Here is a 21,630-nt window from a genome sequence, read left to right on the forward strand (position 1 = left end):
AAAGCGTTCAAAATAATTTTCTTTATCAACATGTAAAAGTACCTGTACAAGAAGGAGCAAAACTTGACCTTCTCTTGGGAAATAAGGTAGGGCAAGTGACTGAAGTGTTAGCAGGGGAAAGCCTTTTGACTAGCAAGCAAAATTCTATTAGTTTTAATACAGTTAGGGAAAAGGATGGGCTTTCCATAAAAGTTAACGCTCTTAACTGGAGTAAGGCAAATTTTAATGGCATGAGACAGTTACTTTCAAAAATTGATTGGAGCAGACTGTTAACAGATAAAGGGATGATTGACAAGTGGGAGGCTTTCATGAGTGTGACAACAGAAGTTCAGAGGCATTATGTTCCTTTTAGAGTGAAGATTAAAGTTGGTAAGAGGAGGGAACAACGGCTGAATAAAGACATTGAGGTTCTCGCCAAGAATAAGAAAGAATCATGTATTAGGTATAGACACTGGGATCAACTGAATCTCTTGAAGAGTGTAAGGGGAGTAGAGGCATTCTTTAGAGGGAAATCTGGAAGACAAAAAGGGGAAATGAGATAGCCTTGACAGATAAGGTGAAAGATAATCTGAAGAGATTCTACAATTCTAAGATCATAACAGCAATTAGGAAGAGAATGCAACCCTTTAAGGATCAACAAGGTCAGGACATGGGTGAGACACTAAATTAATATTTTGCACAGAAGTTGAGATGTCATCTCGATCTTGTACAGGACTTTGCTGAGGCCTCTTCTCGAATAGTGTAGAGTTCTGCTACAGGAAGGATATTACTAATTTCTTGGAGAAAGAAATTGAGGAGCGAGAAATCAGGGAAATAAATATCAGTGTTTTGAAAACAGTGCACATGACATTGCGGGAAGTGGAGATCTTAGAAAACGAAGCTGGATAAATCTCTGGGCCCTGATCAAATGTATCCCATGACATTATGGGAAGTTAGGGAAGATATTGAGGTGCCTCTTACAGAGATATGTGTGTTATCCATTACGGGGAGAGGTGTTGGAGGACTAATGGTGCCCCTTTATTAAAGAAAGGCTGTAAGGAGAAGCCAGGGAACTATAGACCAGCGAGTCTGACATGGATGATGGGTAATCAGTTGAAAGTGATTCTGAAAAATAGGATTTACAAGACATTTGGAGAGGCAAAGACTAATTAAGGATAGTCAAGGGTTTATGCAAGGGAAATCATGTCTCACAAACTTCATTGAGGTTGTTGACGAAGTAACCAAAAAAATTGATGAGGGCAGAGAGGTTGATGTTATTTACATAGGCTTTTGTAAAGCCTTTGACAAGGTTTTGCATGGTAGACTAATTAGTAAAATTAGATCAGAAGGGACTCAGGGAGAGCTAAAAAAACTGAATTCAAAATTGACGTTATGGTTGGGGGTTGTTATTTTAGACTTGGGCAGGACTTGTGCAATTCATGGTAGGGCCCTGGGTAATGTTGCAGAACAAAGAGCCAAGGGGTTCAGACATAATTCTTTGTAATTTGCATCATATGTAGTCAAGGTGGTTAAGAAAGCATTTAGCACCCTTATCTTCAATGTTCAGACCTTCTGAGTACAGAAGTTGGGATGTCATGTCAAGTTTGTAAAGGACTTTGGTGAGGCCTGTTCTAGAATACAGTGTAGAGTTCTGCCACAGGAAGGATATTACTAAACTGGAGAGCGTTCAGTGAAGATTTACCAAGATGTACCTGGTAATGGAAGGTTCGAGTTATAAAGTTAGGCTGGGACATTTTTCACTGGACTATAGGAGGTTGAGGGGTGACCTTATGGAGGTTTATAAAGACAAAAGAGGCATAGATAAGTGAATATCAAGTGTCTTGCGAAATAAAAACCGTCTGGCTCACTAATGTCCTTTAGGGAAGGAAATCTGCTGTCCTTACCTGGTCAGATCTACATGTGATTCCAGACTCTTAACTGTCCTCTGGACATTTAGGGATGGGCAATAAATGCTGATCTAGCCAGTGGTGCACTCATTCCATGAATGAGTCAAAACAAAAACCCACATGGCACTGGTTTGGTTATATTCACTGGCTGGTTGACAGCTGTATACCCCAAAATTTTTTGTATGATGAATTGTATGATGTAGTGGATTTACAATCTCCTGGGTTACCATATCTCCACCAGGTATCAGACAATCAACACTGACACCGACGGCTGGGAGAGATAGTCACTGACTTCTGGAAGCTGACGGTTTGAAAGGATGTGTAAACAAAAGATCAGTTGGCTGAGGGCCCCTGAGAAAATAGAAGCCAGTGAATCCTGTACCTTCTTAGCCCGCTTCCTCTAAAGTAAAGGTAGCAGACTGCCATTACAGAACAGGCTCCTGTGTCATACCAAATGCTGCTTAACACTGGGTTGCCCAGTGCAGATTAATAATATGAGACAGTAGATTGGCTCTGCATCCAAAAGTTAACACCAAGTTCCCAAACATATTCTGTACACTATTGCGTGCACATTATAAAGCCTTGCGTGGAAGGTGTCAAATCACTTCAGGAGTCATGGAATGTTGCTTCTTTCCTTTAATGTTCATTCTTTGAGATTTATGACCACTTTTTTTGACATCTATTGTAATTTTGATACCATCCTGAGCTATGTATGATACAGTTTGTTATGCTAATATTTTAAAATCAGACCAGCCCTAAGCAAGCAAAGTCTGGATTGCATTACTCACCTTCAAATCCACTCCAATACTGTTGAAATTCATGGAAATGAGAATGAATGAGGTGCAAATACGCAGCAACTTGCCTTCAAAATTGGTTGGTCAAAATGCACACTCTCACAAGTGCTGCAGAAATACAGGGAATGGGAGAAAGCTGTACACCTGTCTGTTGCATGTAGTACAATTGAATCCACTCAAGTATCATAGAATCCCTACAGTGTGGAAACAGGCCATTTGGCCCAACAAGTCCACACCGACCCTCCAAAGAGTAACCCACCCAGCCCAATTCCCCTACCCTATTTACTCTACATTTCCCCCTGATTAATGCACCTAATCTACACATCCTTGAACACCACGGGCAATTTAGCATTGCCAATTCACCTAACCTGCACATCTTTGGGCTGTGGGAGGAAACTGGAGTACCCAACGGAAACCCATACAGACACAGGAAGAATGTGCAAACTCCACACAGACAATCACCCGAGGCTGGAATCAAATCTAAGTCCCTGGCGCTGTGAGGCAGCGGTGCTGACCACTGAGCCAAAGTACAGTAATTGAGGTTATAATTGATACAAACACCATAGTCATGAAAAGTGAGGGGATCAATGTGCCCAAAGTGAGAGAAGGGGGGAAAATAACCCTTTGGATTTCTCACTCACTGCCCAATGGATTTCTGTGGCATGGGAGCAGAGTGGAGATCCAAGTGGCAATAAGATCAGGCACAATGATGATGTCCTATATAGGCTGGCCAGCTTTACAGATAAAGCAGGAGTATGTGGTGAAGGGAGTGAGAAGGCTTTCTTGTGAAACTGTTTCACAGAATAATACCTTCTTCAGGATCAATGATACGCAAAGAAAATTGAGCCAGAAAAAAAAAATCTATGAGATTAATTTGTTCAAATCATGAAAGAATATTAAAAGCACTGTCCAAATGCAACTTCTTTATTACAGGCTGTGATGGCTTTCACAATGTTCCTTGACATAAGGGGACAGGATTTGCGATAAATCTTAAGCCTCTGACAATGCCGTGTGAACTACATTTTATCATTCACTCTGTGTGGGTTCTGTGTGCAAGCTGTAGAACAGCCAACCCTGAGATCTGGTTATTTTCAATCCAATGTCCATTTTGTGTAATTTTGTTTGCTTCTTTAAATCAAAAAAAGATGGCCACAGGATTTTCTGCCACAAGACTCAATGATGCAAACTCACCAGCCAGTTTGAGCAGTTTTAATTTTCTCATCACACATTTTTAAACAAAAGTCACAGCAATTACTGACATGTTTATGGTAATTTAATGTAAAACACTGCATCTGTCTTCTTGGATCCAAAATAATAAATTGATGCTTGCAAGACAGTCCCACATATTGATCTCCAAACAAATCAATACATTCCCTTTAACACACCGTCAGTGACTGACTAAGAATGAAACATCACTGGTATCCAACCTTTAATGAATCCAGACTCTGACTAGTATCTGGTGTAAATGCTGCTCTGGTGAATGGATAGAATATGTTACAGGGATAACATTGTTCCATAATATGGAGATCAGATCTACACACAACACTTCACACATGGTCCAAATAAGATTCTATACAAATTTAATATTATTAGAACTTTAGAGAGTCAACTGGAGTCTCAACCACTGCCTGAAGAGCTGGCAAGAGACTAGTCTTGCCTCTGAGGGAAGCCACTTGCAGTTTTTACCCATTGTTTGTGGATCCTCTCACCATGGAATTAGTCAGGATGGAGGAGAGAGGGTGGCAAGGCACCCCATCCACCACTATCCCACCTAATTAAATCCCCAACTCCAAATTCACCCAGGAGGGAGCATAAGAAAAGCCTAACTACCGTACTTTAGAAATGAACCCCTCAATACATATTTTGCATTCTTCGTAGTCTGCAACAACTTGGATTGCTGCTTGTAGCAAGTCCAAGAGACCGATCTTAACTCAACAACAACTTATGTTTATATTACACCCATATTGTAGTAAAGCACCCCAAAGCACTACAGCAGTGTCAAACAACATTAAATTGAACCCTATGAGGAGATTTTAGGGCAGATGACCAATAACATGGTCAAAGAGGAAGCTTTAAGGAGTGTCTTAAAGGAGAGAGGTGGAGCGAACGTTGGGAGGAAATTCCAGAGTTACTCAAGGCATGGCCACTAATGATGAAAGAATTAAGAGGCCAACATTAGAGGGAGGCAGAGATCCTGGACCACTGAGAGGCTGGAAGAGAACACAGATAGAGAGGATGGAGGGATTGGAAAGAAATGAGAACTTTCAATTGAGGCGCTGCTTAGGAACATAGGAATTAGGAGTGGGAGTAGGCAATTCAGCCCTTCAAGCTCACTCTATCATTTAACCTAACCATGGCTGATCCTATGCTGGTCTCAAATCAATTCCTGCTTCCTCCTCATAGCCCTTTATCCCGTTTTTCATCAGAAATGTATCTATGTCTTTTTTCAAGCTGTTGATCGATTCCGCCTCCTCTGCACTCTGGGGAAGTGAGTTCCATAGATTCACAACCCTCCGAGAGAAGGGATTTCTCATCTCAGTTTTGAATTTACCTTCTCTCACTCTACCTCTTGTTCCAAACTGTCCCACATTAGAACATCTATTCAATGTCCAGCTTATCAATCCCCTTCAGCATTTACATACCTCAGTCAGATCCCCTTTCATTTTTCTGAACTCCAATGAGCACAAGCTATTTAATCACTCCTCATGCAACGGCACTTTCATACCTGGAATCAACCCGATGAACCTCCTCTGATCTGCTTTCAGTGCCACCACATCCTTCCTCAAGGAAGGAGACGAAAACTGAACAGATGTGGTCTCACCAACACCTAAGATAACTGTAATACAACTTATTTACTCTTATAATCCAATCCTTTTGCAATAAATGCCAAGATTCCACTTGCCTTTCTATGTTGCACCTGCATACCCACTTTCTGCAATTAATGCATAAAGATGCATAGATCCCTCTGTGCTGATGCACTTCTCATTTCGAGTATAATTTGCCCTTTTCCTTCAGCTAAAATGGACAACCTTGCACTGATCCACATTAAACTCCCTCTGCCAGATTCTAGTCTATTCCCCTGGCTTATCCATATACACCTATAAATGCTTTAACTCATCACTGCCTGATTTCCCACATATTTTAGTACCTTCCCTGAACTTTATTGTTTCGCTTTCTCTCTGCTTGCAGATCATTTATATAGATCGTAAATAATTGAGGTTTGAGAACTGAATCCTGCGACACCCTACTAGATACAGTTCATCATCCAGAGAACAACCCAGTTACCCTAATCCTCTGCTTTCTGACAGTCAGTCAATCTTCTTTTCAAATTATTCCTCTGTACTTAATCCCGGGATCTAACCTTCTGGATTAGTCTTTTATGCAGCATCTTGTCAAATACCTTCTGGAAGTCTAGATATACCACATTTAACAAATCCCTATCATCCACCTTGCTGGTTACATCCTCAAGAACTTCAGTAGGTTTGTCAGCAAGACTTGCTTTCGTGAAACCATGCTGACACTGGCGAATTGAGCTTTGTTATTCCAAGTGTTCCATTATCTCCTCCTTTATTTTTGACTCCAGCAACTTCCCCACTACAGAGGTCAAACTACTGGTCTATCATTTCCCACTTTTTGCCTATCTCCTTTTTCTGAATAAGGGTGTCATTTTAGGATTTCTTCAATCCACTTGTACCTTTCCAGAATCCAAGGAATTTTGGAAAAGCATAACCAAAATGCATCCTCTAACTCTGCTGCCACCTCCATTAGTACTCTAGGATGGAGGCCATCTGCCCCCGGGGACATATCTACCTTAAACCTCAGTTTAGTTCATGCTTTCTTCTTAGTTATAGTAATTTCACTATATTCCTCTGTAGTAACTGTAGTTTTAGAGAAGAAATTACCTTCCAATGTGAAAACAGACAAAATATTGGCTGACTCATTCTGCCATTTCAGAGTTTCCCATTATTAGCTCACCATTTTTAACCTCAGAAGGGCCAACATTTACTTTCACTAATCTCTTCCTTTTCATAAACTTGTAAATGCTTTTGGTATTAGTGCTAATGTTTTCTGCTGGCTTCCTTTCATAGTTCATCTTAGCTCTTTTAATTTTGTTTTTAGCGACCTTTTGTTGACATTTAAAATTCTCCTAATCCTGCAGAGTGCCACTAAATGTTTGCAATATGATACGCTCTAGTTTTTGCCTTTATGTTATCCTTGAACTTCCTTGTTAAGCCATGGATGATTTTTCACCTTTTTACAATTCCTCTTCCTTTCAGGAAAACACTTTAATTGAGAGGATTTAGTATCTCCCTCAGCTTTTGCCACTGTTCCTCAACTGTCCTGTCCTTTAATCTATTTGCACAATCCACTTGGGCAAACTCCTTCCTCAAGCCAATTTAATTACCTGTGCCCAACACTAAAACTTTCGTATGCAACTCTGCCATCACTTTTTCAATTTGAATTGAAACTTTAGCATGTTGTGGTCACTCCTTCCAAGATGATTCTTACTACAAGACCATTTATCATAATACCAAATCTAAAGTAGCCAATTCTCTGTTTGTCTTCAGGACATACTCGATTGGAGGCAAATATAGATCAGCATAAAGAAAGACACTTTGGAGCAGAGGGGGAGGCCATTAAGCTTATCGTGTCTGTGCTGGCTGATAAAAAGCCCTCCAGCTCTTGGTTCACAACCTTACATTTATAATACCTCAAGTGCACATCCATGTATTCTTTAAATATGATGGAGGTTTCTGTACCATCCATTCAGGTAGTGAATTCCAAAATCTGAACCTCCACTGTGTAGAAAATAAATTCTACTTTGATTCCACCTAAGTGTTATACCAACTACATTTAAGCCATGCCCTCTGGTTATTGACTTCACCAGTAAAGGAAATTGGACATTCCTATACATTTTATTGAAGCCCTTGACAATTTTATACACCTCAATAAAATGTCCTTTTAACTTTCTCCATTTCAAAGAAACCTCCAGTCTATTAGATCTTTCTTCTTCATTAAAATTCTCCATTCTTGGTAATATTTCTGTAAATCTGTGTACCTTCTCTATTACAGTCACACCCTGCAGCATGTTGATCAGAATTGTACAGTTATCTAGTTGCCATCTAACTCTGGCTTTATACAGTTCTAGCATTAACTTCCCTGTCCTTATATTTTATCCCTTGGCTAATAAAGCATCCCATTTGCTTTCTTGACTATTTTATTGACTACCTTGCTACCTTCTGGAATCTGTGGAAATGTATTCCAAGGTTCTTCTATTCATCTGCATTTCTCAGTGTCCTACAAGGATGATGAGTACATGAGACTTAGATTAGATTCCCTACTGTGTAGAATAGACAATAGACAATAGATGCAGGAGTAGGCCATTCTGCCCTTCGAGCCTGCACCGCCATTCAATATGATCATGGCTGATCATTCCTAATCAGTATCCTGTTCCAGCCTTATCTCCATACCCCTTGACTTCACTATCTTTAAGAGCTCTATCCAATTCTTTCTTAAAAGAATCCAGAGACTGGGCCTCCACTGCCCTCTGGGGCAGAGCATTCCACACAGCCACCACTCTCTGGGTGAAGTAGTTTCTCCTCATCTCTGTCCTAAATGGTCTACCCCGTATTTTTAAGTTGTGTCCTCTGGTTCGGCACTCCCCCATCAACGGAAATATGTTCCCTCCTGCCAGAGTGTCCAGTCCTTTCATAATCCTATACGTTTCAATCAGATCCCCTCTCGGTCTTCTAAACTCAAGGGTATACAAGCCCAGTCGCTTCAGTCTTTCCGTGTAAGGCAATCCTGCCATTCCAGGAATTGACCTCGTGAACCTACGCTGCACTCCCTCAATAGCCAGAATAGGCTAAGAAACAGGCCCTTTGGCCCAACTAGTCCACACCGACCCTCCAAAGAGTAACCCACCCAGACCCATTCCCCCTGACTAATGCACCTAACTGTATGGGCAATTTAGCATGACCAATTCACCTAACCTGCACATCTTTGTGACTGTGGGAGGAAACCCACGCAGACACAGGAAGAATGTGCAAACTCCACACAGACAGTCGCCCGAAGCTGGAATCGAACCCAGGTCCCTGGTGCTGTGAGGCAACAGTGCTAACCACTGAGCCACCGTGTTGCCCTGAGATTTGCTGCGAGTGAGGTCATGGATATTCAAATACCATTGTTGCCATTTTGACATATTATGGTTTGGAAGCTGGCTGCTACCTCTTTTCTCTACACCAAGTTCAGAATCTGTATAATTATTAGTGGTAGAGGATAGATCACCAGCCAGTCTAAACAGAAGAGGCACTTGTCTTATGTGACAAGGTGGTTTACTGCAAAATACAATAACTACAGTGTACAACACTATGAAGGACTCTTGCGATCTGTAAAAGGATACATCTGCTCACTTCAGGTACAAAGGTGAAAAAAGAGAGAACAAAGAATGGTACAGCACAGGGACAAGTCCTTTGGCTCACCAAGACTGCACTGACATGATGTCTTTATAAACTAAAAACCTTTTGCCTATACACTGTCTGTATCCTTCTATTCCGTGCCCATTCATGTATCTGTCAAGTTGCCTCTTAAACATTGCTGTTGGATCCACCTTCTCTCACAGCACATTCCAGACACTTACCAATTTCTGCGTAAAAAGTCTGACACTCACATCTTCTTGAAACATACCGCCTTTTACCTTAAACCTAGGGCATCTAATCATTTCTACCCTGCGGCAAAAAAACTGACTATCCATGCCTGTCATAATTTTGTAATCTTCTATCAAGTCACCCCATATCCTTCAATGTCCAAGTGAAAATAAACCAGGTTTGTCCAATCTCTCCTCATAGTTAATACCTCCAAGTCAAGTGACATCCTGGTGAACTATTTCTGTCTTCTCTCCAAAGCCACCACATATTTCTGGTAGTGTGGTGGCCAGAGCTGTATGAAATATTTCAAATATAGTCTAAGCAAAGTTCTAATCAACTGCAACATGACTAAACAGTTTATACATTCTATGCCCCAACCAATGAAGGCAAGCATGCTGTATGCTTTCTTGACCATCTTTTATATTAATGCGACCACTTTCAGGGAACTGTGCACCTGTGTGCCTAGATCTCTCTGTATATTGATACTATTAATGGTTCTACCATTTATTATATACTTCCCTCCTGCATTAGATTCCCCCGTAAAAGCACCACCTTGTATTTGTTCAGATTAAACTCCACCTGCCATTTCACCGCCCAAGTCTCCAATCGATTTAAAATGTGCTGCATTCTCTGGCGATCATTCTCACCATCCAATCAGAGGCGCCTTCAATCTTTGTGTCAGCTGTAAACTTATTAATCAGGCCACCTACATTTTCCTCCAAATTATTTGTATATATTACAAACAACAAGGGTCCCAGCCACTGATCCCTGCAGAATACCACTGGTCACAGATCTCCAGAGCAAAAAAAAAAATTCTTCTACCACTACACTATTTTCTATGACTCATGATTTGGCGGAGCCAGTGTTGGACTGGGGTGTACAAAGTTAAAAATCACAACACCAGGTTATAGTCCAACAGGTTTACTTGGAAGCACTAGCTTTCGAAGCGCCGCTTCTTCATCAGGTAGTTGTGAAGCAGAACCATAAAGACATAGAATTTATAGTAAAAGATCACATTGATACAATGATACATTGAACAAACCTAGATTGTTAAGTCTTTCATCTTTTAGAATGGACTTGCTGGTTTTGGTTCCTTAATATGTTAATCCCAGGACCTCTTTTCAGTCATATTCTCAAGGTAATTCTCAAGAAAAGGTGACACCGCAGCTCAGACAATACCTTAAAAGTGTGAGTCAGACCAATCTTGAGTCAGAGTGGTTCTATTTCCAAAGTGGAATTTACAAATATTATATGGACTCATTGCCTGCTTGCAGGTTCTGCATTTTTTTGAGCAAAATAGAACGTATCTGCAAATACAAATTCAGCCAATAAATGTGTGTGTACATGCAGGAGAGAGAGACAAAGTGGATGTGTGCATGTGAGAGCAAGTGCACTTGAGTGTGTGTGTTTGTGTCTGTACAAGCTTGGTAAAGCATGTGTGTGTGTGTGTGAGAGAAAGAGAGAGAGAGAGAGACGGGACATAAGCCTGCAAGAGCGTGGGCGTGTGTGTGAGGTGTATGTGTGATTTTGAATTTTTATGACTCATGAAGAATTCAACTGACTTCACCCAAAGACTGTGCAACATTACGAGATTGTACTGAGCACAACATTAACATAAACATTCATGATTTCAGAACCATTACTTCATAGATAATGTAGCAGAGATCTGGATGATTTCAGGTTTATGATGATTGAATATGGGAGGCCTACCCAAAGTGCATTTGAATAGTCAAGTTTAGAGGTAGCAAAACCATAAATGTTGGTTTCAGCAACAGATGATACAGGGGTTCGGTCAAGCGAGAAAACCAAGACAGAAATAAACAATCTTCGTAACGGTGCAGGTATGTTGTTAGAAGCTCAATTTGGGTCTCAAAATTGATGCCAACATTTCTGATGGTCCGATTTAGTCTCAGACAGTTGCCAGGTGGGAGACGGACAACACTAAACAACTGAAATTGGCAGGTGGACTAAACGTGACAGTAAATCTTGATTATCCAGTACTGCATGGCAGACAAGCAGTCTGACAATGACAGTATAGGGGATCAACAGGAGCAATGAAGATGTAGTCTTTAGAGTGTATGTAAAGCGATGTTTCTGGACATGGTTGCCAAGGAATAGGATGGAGCCTGAGAGTGAAACTTAGAGGACTACAGAGGTAGTGGTCCAGAGCAAACGACATCACTGGAAATTCTCTGGCTACGTGCAAAAGCAAGATGGAATGAGGAGTTTTGGATGGTCTTAAGTCTTCAGTCTACCCAGCTAGGATGGTAATGGCGAGCCATTCCTGATGAAGAGTTTATGCTCGAAATGTCGACTCTCCTGCTCCTCGGATATTGCCTGACCGACTGTGTGTTTCCAGCACCACACTTTTCGACTTTCATTTATTCATTCTTTGGATTTTTAGGTTTTGAATCAGTAACTGGTGAGTTTTATGTGCATCTGAAATTAACAACTGGTAAGCATTTCTGTAGTCATGGTGATTTCTCTTAAATACTGTCTTTGAGGCTTGGGTTTACAGTGAATGGATTCATGCACTTTGAATGGATTTTTGTGACTGAGAAAGTTAAACAATGGGGCCTCCAGCCTGTTAGAGATTCCTGGATCATATTTTATTAAGCTTAAGGGAAACTTAGAGAGGGAGACTTTCGGGTTTCAGTTTTTATGTTGAGTTTGGAGCAGTCCTGTGAAATCTCTGGAATTAGGTATCTGCATGGACTAGTGCTCCTAAGGGAAGTATACATAGCAAACTGGAAACAAAAAACAGAAACTGCTGGAGAAGCTCAGCAGGTCTGGCAACATCTGAGGAGAGTAATCAGAGTTAACATTTCGTTTCCAGTGACCCTTCCTCAGAACAATTACTTTACCTTAGAGTGAAGAGTGAGTGTTAGTCCCAGATCAGAACTGTTGGGACAATATCCTGATGAAGTTATTTAAGGCTGAGTACATTTAAGCAGGTGTGTGATAGCTAAAGGAAGAGGCTATCAGCAACTTTAATCTAAAAGTTGAAGTCAAAAGTGATTCAAATCTGTGTTGTTACATAGCTAAATTGACTGGATGGCTGGTTTGTGATGCAGAATGGTGCCAACAGTGTATTTCCAATTCCTCTTGCTTGACGCATAGTGACCTTCAAGTTAAACAACCAGTCATCGCCAATGACAGAACAACGTTATGGTCTGGTAAGAGTATGGTGACTTTACTCCAGTGTGAGTATTTTGAGCAGTGTTTTAGGCGCTATGTCTTGGATTTGTTCTGGATAACATCCGAAAACTGTTTTGTTTCTTTTCAAATTATTAAAGTATGCTTGAGATTATTAGATTATACTTATACTGCATACATAAATTTGAATTATAAGTAGATGGATTCTGTTTTATTTTCATTCTTTTGTTAATAAACTACTGAGTCCTTACAAATCCGTGACAGACCACTTTGTTAAACCTAAACTAAAAATATTATCTATCAAGCCAGCTTCCTGTCTGGGAACTAACTTGTCCAGTAAGAACATCAGCTATATTGCCCTTGTCTACTCTTCATGTTTTTCTTTAAATAATTCAAAACAGTTATTTAATCATGATTGGCCTTTTAGAAAATACATGCTGACTTTTTTTAAACATTAGATCCTCTTATCTTTAGATGCTTTGTTTCTGATCTTGCAGTAAAGATTCAAGAATCTTCCTATCACTGTCATTAACTGATCTATAGTTCTTAGGTTATTTCTTTTCCCTTTTTGTTGTTACTAGCTCTCTAGCACTCTTCTCGCACCTGCTAAATTTTCATCTGTCGTTATTTGAGTCCCGGTTATCTCCTTAATGGCATCTTCAGAATCTGCAAGTGTAATCCATAACCCAGGGCTTTAAGTTACAGATGGTTTAATGGCTTATCAGAATATGGAAAGAGAGAGTGGGCCATTTCAGGCTGACTGTGATGAGAAGGGAATCATTGCCAATCTAGCTGTGCGAGACCCCTTGGGGATGAGCAACCATAACATGATAGAATTTTGTTATCAAGATGGAGAGCAATAGTGTTGATTCAGAGACTAGGGTGCTAGAGTTACTTAAAGACATGACAGTGGACAACAGGCAATGGCAAACATTCATGGAGTGCATGCGGGAACTGTAATAACTGTTTATTCCTATCCAGCACAAAAGCAAAATGGGTAAGCGGGCCAGTCCACGGATTACAAAGGAAATAAGAGATAGCATCCAATCCAAGGGAGAAGCATACAGGTTGGCCAAGAAAATAATAGGTCTGAGGTTTAGGAGCAGCTTAGAATTCATTAAAGAAGGACAAAGGAATTGATTGAGAAGGGGAAAATACAGTATGAAAGTAAGCTTGCAAGGAACATAAAGACTGACACTAAGAGTTTCTCTCAGTATATGAAGAGAAAGAAATTAGTGAAGACAAATATAGGTCCCTTACAGACAGAAATGTGGGAATGTATGATAGGAGACAAAGAAATGGATGAGCAACTGAATACATACTTTGGTTCCATCTTCACAAATCGGGACACCAATCAGATGACAAATGTTGGAGAAGGCAAGGTTTAGTGACAGTGAAGAACTGAGGGAAAACAACAATAACAGAGAAATGGTGCTGGGAAAATTGAGAAGATTTGAAGGTGGATAAATCCTTTAGGCCGAATAATCTACACCCCAGAATACTTAAGGAAGTGGCTTTTGAAATAGTGGATGCATTGGTGGTCATCTTCCAGGATTCTATAGACTCTGGAAGAGTCCCTGCAGTTTGGAGGGTAGCTAATGTTACTCTAATATTCAAAAAGGGAGGTAGAGAGAAACCAGGAAATTATAGACCTGTAAGTCTAACTTCAATAGTGGGGAAAGTTCTCAAATCCAATATCAAGGACTTTATAGCAGAGCATTTAGAAAGCAGTGGCAGAGTCACATGGATTTATGAAGGGGAAATCATGCTCGACAAATCTATTGGAATTCTATGAAGATGTAACTAGTAGAGTTGCAAAGGGGGAGCCAGTTGATGAGGTATATTTGGACTTTCGGAAAGCATTTGTCAATGTCCCGCGTAAGAGATGATTGTGCAAGATTATTGTGCAAGATGCATGTGGGATTGGTGTTACAATCCTAGCTATTCACAATATATATTAATGATTTAGATGAGGGAACATCTCAAAGTTTGAGAATGATACCAAGTTGGGTGGGAGGGTGAAGTGTAATGAGCATGTAGAGGTCCTTCAGCATGATCTGGACAGGTTGGGTGAGTGGGCAAATTAATGTAGTGTAGTGCAGTGTAATTTGGATAAAAGAGAGATTATTTACTTTGGAAACAACAACAAGGCGGCAGATTTTTACCTGAATGGCTGCAAATTGAGACAGCGGAGGGTGCAGCGAGACCCGGGTGTCCTTGTCCACTCGTTGCTGAAGGTAAGCATGCAGGTGGAGTAGGCGGTAAAGAAGGCAAATGGTTTGGTTACCTTCATTGTGAGGGACTTCGAGTACAGGAGCAGGGATGTGTTGTTGCAGTTATACTGGGCCTGGGTGAGGCCATACTTAGAATATTGTGGGCAGTTTTGATCTCCTTTTCTGAGGAAGAATGCTCTTGTTCTTGATGGAGTGCAGCAAAGGTTTACCAGGCTGATTCTGGGGATGGTGGGACCAATGTACGAGGAGACACTGACTAGATTAGCATTGTTTTCACTGGAGATCAGACAAGTGAGGGGGGATCTCATAGAGACTTATAAAAGTCTAACAGGACCAGCAGGGTAGATGCAGGGAGGATGTGCCCGATGGTGGGTGTGTCCAGAACCGGGGTGGGGTCACAGTCTGAGGATTCAGGATAGACCATTTAGGATGGAGATGAAAAGACATTTTCTCACCAAAGAGTGGTGAGCCAGTGGAATTCATTGCCACAGGAAGTAATTGATGCCAAAACATTGAATCTATTCAAGAGGTGGGTAGATATAACATTTGGGGGCGAATGAGATCAAAGGTTATGGTGAGAAAGCAGGATTAGGCTATTGAGTTGGACAAGGAGCTATTATTGTGATGAATGGCGGAGCAGATTCAAAAGGTCAAGTGGCCTGTTCATGTCTTAAATGTTTCTATGTTACAACACCAAAATAGTAACTTCAGATGGACCTGGAAAGAGAACAGGGTGGCACAGGGATTTGAAGAACTTTTGACATAGATGCCTGAATAAATTTCTTTACACAACAATGATGGACAGCTGGAATACTTCGCCAATATCTTCCTATGCAATGGTGCAGTTTGACAGAGAGGAGGGAAACAGCGACCGTTCATAATTGAGAGTATCTGTTGGAATCTCTGTGCCGTCAGTGAAAAATCCTGAGCACCAAACATCCAGCTGAACGGAGAGGCAGTTTATCCTAACTGACAGTGTCACATTCTATTCTGCATTTAGATATTAGCAATTAATCATCTGTTTTAATTACCCATCAGACTGAAATTTATTGATGTGAGCAAAAATTATTAGTGTAATATTTCCTGTCATTTATATTTTTTTTCAAAACAGAGCCAAGCCCTAAGGACTCAGAGTTGGGTTTCTTTCATATTAGCTTGATTTGCCATCAACACATGACTCCTCTGCCACTGTGCATGCTGCCATCACAACATTTTCTCAACCACGTTAGAATAATTACTGAAAGAACAGGTTACAAGTCCTGTTTCCTTTATCCTGTGTCTGCATGTAGAGAAAGGATCAACCGCTTTACTAGGAAGCTTTAAATATCTCCTACCACACACAAGCACCAAGCTCTGATGGACAAGGTTTCTTCAGATCCCCATCTTTGTGAGGAGGTGAGAACGTCTCACTGTCATGTTACCACTTTTAAGTCAGGAGCAACATCACTGAGTAATCTCCTGTTAAATAGGAGTATCAGTAATGATGCATGATCTTGCCTTAAATGGCAACATTAAGCAATCTCCAATTAAGTGGAGAGTCCTCTAGTCGGACTGCTTTAAAGCAAGTGATGCCCCAATTGGAAAACAACAATTATAATTATTTCAAAATGTGTTCTCTTTGCTTCTCAATATTTACAGTGGCCGCTGTAAGAAATTGCATAATAATGGAGACTAATTTATCTAACAAAAACTGCATTGATTCAGTACATTTAATCTAGTAAAACATCCTATGATACTGAAAAACAGCACCATCAGTCAAAACAGAATAGTGAATCACATAAGCTTGGTGAAAGAGGTAGGTTTTGAGGACACCTTCAAGAATGAGATGTGAAAAGGTTTGAGAACAGAATTCAGAGGTTGGGGCACTGAACACAATGCTACCAAATGGTGCAATGAAGGAAATATAATTACAGTCATACAGCCATGGAGTTATAGAGATGTACAGCACGGAAACAGACCCTTCGGTCCAACTTGTCCATGCCAACCAGATATCCCAACCCAGTCTAGTCCCACCTGCCAACATCTGGTCTATATCCCTCTAAACCTTTCTTATTGACATAGCCATCCAGATGCCTTTTAAAATGTTGCAATTGTACTAGCCTCCACCACTTCCTCTGGCAGCTCATTCCACACACGCACCACCCTTTGCATGAAAAAATTGCCGCTTAGGTCTCTTTTATATCTTTCCCCTCTCACCCTCAACCTATGCTCTCTAGTTCTGGACTCCACCACCCCAGGGAAAAGACATTATTTATTTATCCTATCCATGCCCCTCATGATCTTATAAACCTCTATAAGGTCACCCGTCAACCTCCAATGGTCCAGGGAAAACAGCCTTACCCAATTCAATCTCTCCCTATAACTCAAATCCTCCAACCTTGGTAACATCCTTGTAAGTCTTTTCTGAACCCTTTCAGGTTTCACAACGTCTTTCTGATAGGAAGACCAGAATTGCATGCAATATTCCAATACTGGCCTAATCAATGTCCTGTACAACCGCAATATGACCTCCCAACTCCTGTACTCAATACTCCGGTATGCTTTCCTTTATTGGTCAAACACCTCCTTCACTACCCTATCTTCATTACCCTATCTAGCTGCAACTCTACTTTCAAGGAGCTATGAACCTACACTCCAAGGTCTCTTTGCTCAGCAACACTCCCTAGGATCTTATCATTAAGTGTATAGGTCCTGCTAATATTTGCTTTCTCAAAATGCAACACCTCATATTTATGTGAATTAAATTCCATCTGCTGCTCCTCAGCCGATTGGCTAATCTGATCAAGATGCCTTTATAATCCCAGGTAACCTTCTTCGCTGTCCACCACACCTCCAATTTTGGTGTCATCTGCAAACTTACTTACTGTACCTCTCATGCTCACATCCAAATCATTTATATAAATGACGAAGAGTAGTGGACCCAGCACTAATCCTTGTGGCACTCCACTGGGAAAAACAACCCTCCACCACCACCCTCTGTCTTCTACCTTTGAGCCAGTTCTGTATCCAAATGGCTAATTCTCCCTGTACTCCATGAGATCTAACCTTGCTCCCAACAGTCTCCCATGGGGAACTCTGTCGAACGCTTTATGTGGTCAATAATAACTATGATGTTATAAAAAGATTTGGCCTGTTTTGTGTTTTATTACGCTAAAGACACAATATGAGCGTTAAGTAATCAAGAGTATTTCATGATTTGGAGATGCCGGTGTTGGACTGGAGTGTACAAAGTTAAAAATCATACAACACCAGTTTATAGTCCAACAGGTTTAATTGGAAGCACACTAGCTTTTGGAGCGACGCTCCTTCATCAGGTGATTGTCACAATCACCTGGTGAAGGAGCGTCGCTCCGAAAGCTAGTGTGCTTCCAGTTAAATCTGTTGGACTATAACCTGGTGTTATGTGATTTTTAACTAAGAGTATTTCAAACATTCAACATTGTTTTGTAGGATTGTCTGGCATACCTCCTGAGTGTATTTCATTTCAGCTTCCTTTAAAATTTACCAGTGTAACATGATTTATTCTCAGTCAGTTATATAATTTCATTCTAAAAACTCACTATGTTTTAATAAAATGTCACATTAAGGTGCTTGATGTCCAACAGAAAAGCACCCACCCAACAGTAATCCAGCTCTTTTAACTGTCCACAGTCCTGTATCCACTAGAGGGCAATGTTATTCCAAATACAAGAGATATCTACGTAGAGTTATAATCGGCCTACAGAAACTGTGAATGCTGGGAAGCTGAAAACATACTATTGATTTGACATCATGTGAAGGTAAATTATTTGGTTAGATGGGTTGAGTTAATTGGTCTTATTCTGTCAGATGCTGGAGGGCCTGCTGTGCACTGACTGAATGGATTTTTGCTATTAAGTAAAAAAAACACTTTTACCAAATGTAAAAGTAGCTGCAATTTTCAAAGATGAAAGCTGATTTAATTGAAGTAAGATTGTCATTAACTAATTTCTCTCTGGTTTTACTACTTGTGCTGCAAAAACTATTGAACACATAGTATTTGCAGCACAGAAACAGGTCATTCGGTCTAAAAGATCTTTATTTCCAAATGAGTCGGATTTTATCTACTCACTCAACCTATCTGTCTGAAAATTTCTCAAAACTTCACATCATATTTTCTATCAACAAGAGTGTTATTTTGATTGTTGTTTTTAATTGCTCTTCTTGCCCAAGTTACTGATGTAAATTTTCTAAAAAATCACTTACAGCAAAAATTTGGGCCTCAGAACAGACCACTGTGGACACCAATTATAACATCCTGCCAACCAATGACACATTTATGCTTTCTCTGTTTCCTGCCATGTAGCCAATCTTCTATCCACAGTAATATGTTACCCCCTACACCATCAGCTTTTATTTTCTGCAACAATCTTTGATATGGCATCTTGTCAAATGCCTTCTGGAAATTCAAATGCAATATATCTACAGGTGCCCCGTTACCCACAGCTTATGTTCCTCCTTAAAAGAAACGTAATAAATTAGCTAAGCAGGATTTCTCTTTGACAAAACCATGCAGACTCTTTTCATTTACCTTGATGTTTTCTAATTATACAGCTATTACCTTAACAATGATCAATTTTGGTACCTTGACCAGGACAAATGTCAAGCCAACTGGTCTAACTTTGCAGTGTTCTGCTTCTCTCCTTTCTTGAATATTGGGGTTATATTTCCTATTTTGCATAGGATGCCATATTTTCTGAATCTAGGGAATTCTGAAAAATTAATACCAATGTTTCGACTTTTAAGAGATTCTCCTTTAACCACTTTTAAGAGATCCTCCTTAATGAGAAACAACAGCTCAGTCATTCAGTTTTTCTCAATAAATGTAACATCTCAAATCTGGTGTTATCCTTGTAGATTTCTTTTTGACTCTCACTAATACATCTATGCCCTTTCAACAAACTGGAAATCTGAACAGTTGACAGCTGTCTAAGAATGGACTAGTCAAGTTTGTATACACAATTAACGTAACTTTCCTGGTTTTCATTTCCAGCCATTTAAAAACAAACCCCTATCATAGAGTCATAGAGATGTTACCCATCCATACCGACCAGATATCCCAATCCAATCTACTCCCACCTATCAGCACCCGGCCCATATCCCTCCAAACCCTTCCTATTCATATACCCATCCAAATGCCTCTTAAATGTTGCAATTGTACCAGCCTCCACCACATCCTTTGGCAGCTCATTCCATTCATGTATCACCCTCTGTGTGAAAAGGTTGCCCCTTAGGTCTCTTTTATATCTTTCCCCTCTCACCCTAAACCTATGCTCTCTAGTTCTGGACTCCCCGACCCCAGGGAAAAGACTTTGTCTATTTATCCTATCCATGCCCCTCATCATTTTGTAAACCTCTAAAGGTCACCCTTCAGCCTCCGACACTCCAGGGAAAACAGCCCCAGCCTGTTCAGCCTCTCCCTGTAGCTCAGATCCTCCAACTCTGGCAACATCCTTGTAAATCTTTTCTGAACCCTTTCGAGTTTCACAACATCTTTCCGATAGGAAGGAGACCAGAATTGCACGCAATATTCCAACAGTGGCCCAACCAATGTCCTGTACAGGCTCAACATGACCTCCCAACTCCTGTACTCAATACTCTGACCAATAAAAGAAAGCATACCAAATGCCTCCTTCACTATCCTATCTACCTGTGACTCCACTTTCAAGGAGCGATGAACCTGTCCTTTGTCATTAATCCTAGGGACTGGTTTAAACCTTGGTCACTGCTTGTAAAAATAGAAAAAGAAAAAAGACTTGTAATTGTACATGGCTCTGAATATTGCCCCAAAGTGCTTTGCAACCAATTAAATATCTTTATATGAAAATCAGAGTGCTGGAAAGAAATAGTTAACCTTTCAAGTCTGAAATGTCTTCAGAACCTATGGAAATACTTCTGAATCAAGAGTCTTTAAGGAGAGCAGCATAAGTATCCAATATGACAGATGAATATCATGAAAAGATTATTTCCAACAATTAACTCCCAAATGGAATATTTTAATATCCCCTGAACCCTACCCCCAAGGAGTGTGGGGAATTCTTATACATCCAATCAAAATGTGCTACCTAACAGTTACTTTTATTGAAATTAAGTTCCCAATTTATAGAGTCTTTCTGCAAGTTTATTGATGACTATATATGTTAAAAATCTGATCTCTGCATAATGTGGTTCAGATTCACTTCACCAAATAGGTATGTCCACCTCCAAAATTGCATTTTGTAGCCAGAGTGAGGGAATATACCATCAATAACAAATGGAGAACAATGTGCTGGTGTGTTGTGCCCTCTGCTGTTCAACCAAAACAATTACAAGAACAAAGAAGCACATGCCTTTGAGAAGACAGTGGTGTGAGTCCACTTGTTGAACTTCTGCAGTCCATGTGGTGCAGATATGTCCACAATGCTGCTGGGAAGTTGATTCTGAATAGTATTAATAGCGAGGCCCACTGGACTTTTCAGGATTGGCTGGTGTTTGAGAGACCAGTGAAATGGAATCTGAGATAGAGGTCTGAGTGCCACCATTGCCAAAATCCCTAATGTATTGAAGGCAGTGTGAGACTCACTTGTTTGCATCTTTCTATATTATGTAGTTTAAGCTAATAGATTCACACGAGTTTGGATATGTCTCAATATATATAAAGTAGATTAAGCTAATAAATTTGCTTCATATTAATGTGCACGTGGCTACTTGTATTAATTTTTATCAGAGATTCAAGAACCTATTAGATACTTTCAGCCTAACAAAACAAGTGGTGCTTACATGTTGCAGTATTCCCAGCTTATGTGCTGCTCTTGTAGCCACAGAACTAATATGGCTGGCCCAGGTCAGGTTCTGGTTGATGGTAAGCCCCAGGATGTTGATAGCAGTGATGGGCGAGGAGCAAACATGTGGGGGT

General features: G+C 40.4%; 1 protein-coding gene across 7 annotated transcripts in view; it reads right to left on the minus strand.

The window, feature by feature from the left end:
- The window catches only part of agap1 (ArfGAP with GTPase domain, ankyrin repeat and PH domain 1), a 759,171-nt gene that overhangs the window by 284,303 nt on the left and 453,238 nt on the right, over nt 1-21,630 (minus strand). The gene's annotated exons all lie outside the window — the stretch shown is intronic.

This window comes from Chiloscyllium punctatum, chromosome 10 (assembly GCF_047496795.1).
Source record: "Chiloscyllium punctatum isolate Juve2018m chromosome 10, sChiPun1.3, whole genome shotgun sequence".
Classification (NCBI taxonomy): domain Eukaryota; kingdom Metazoa; phylum Chordata; class Chondrichthyes; order Orectolobiformes; family Hemiscylliidae; genus Chiloscyllium; species Chiloscyllium punctatum.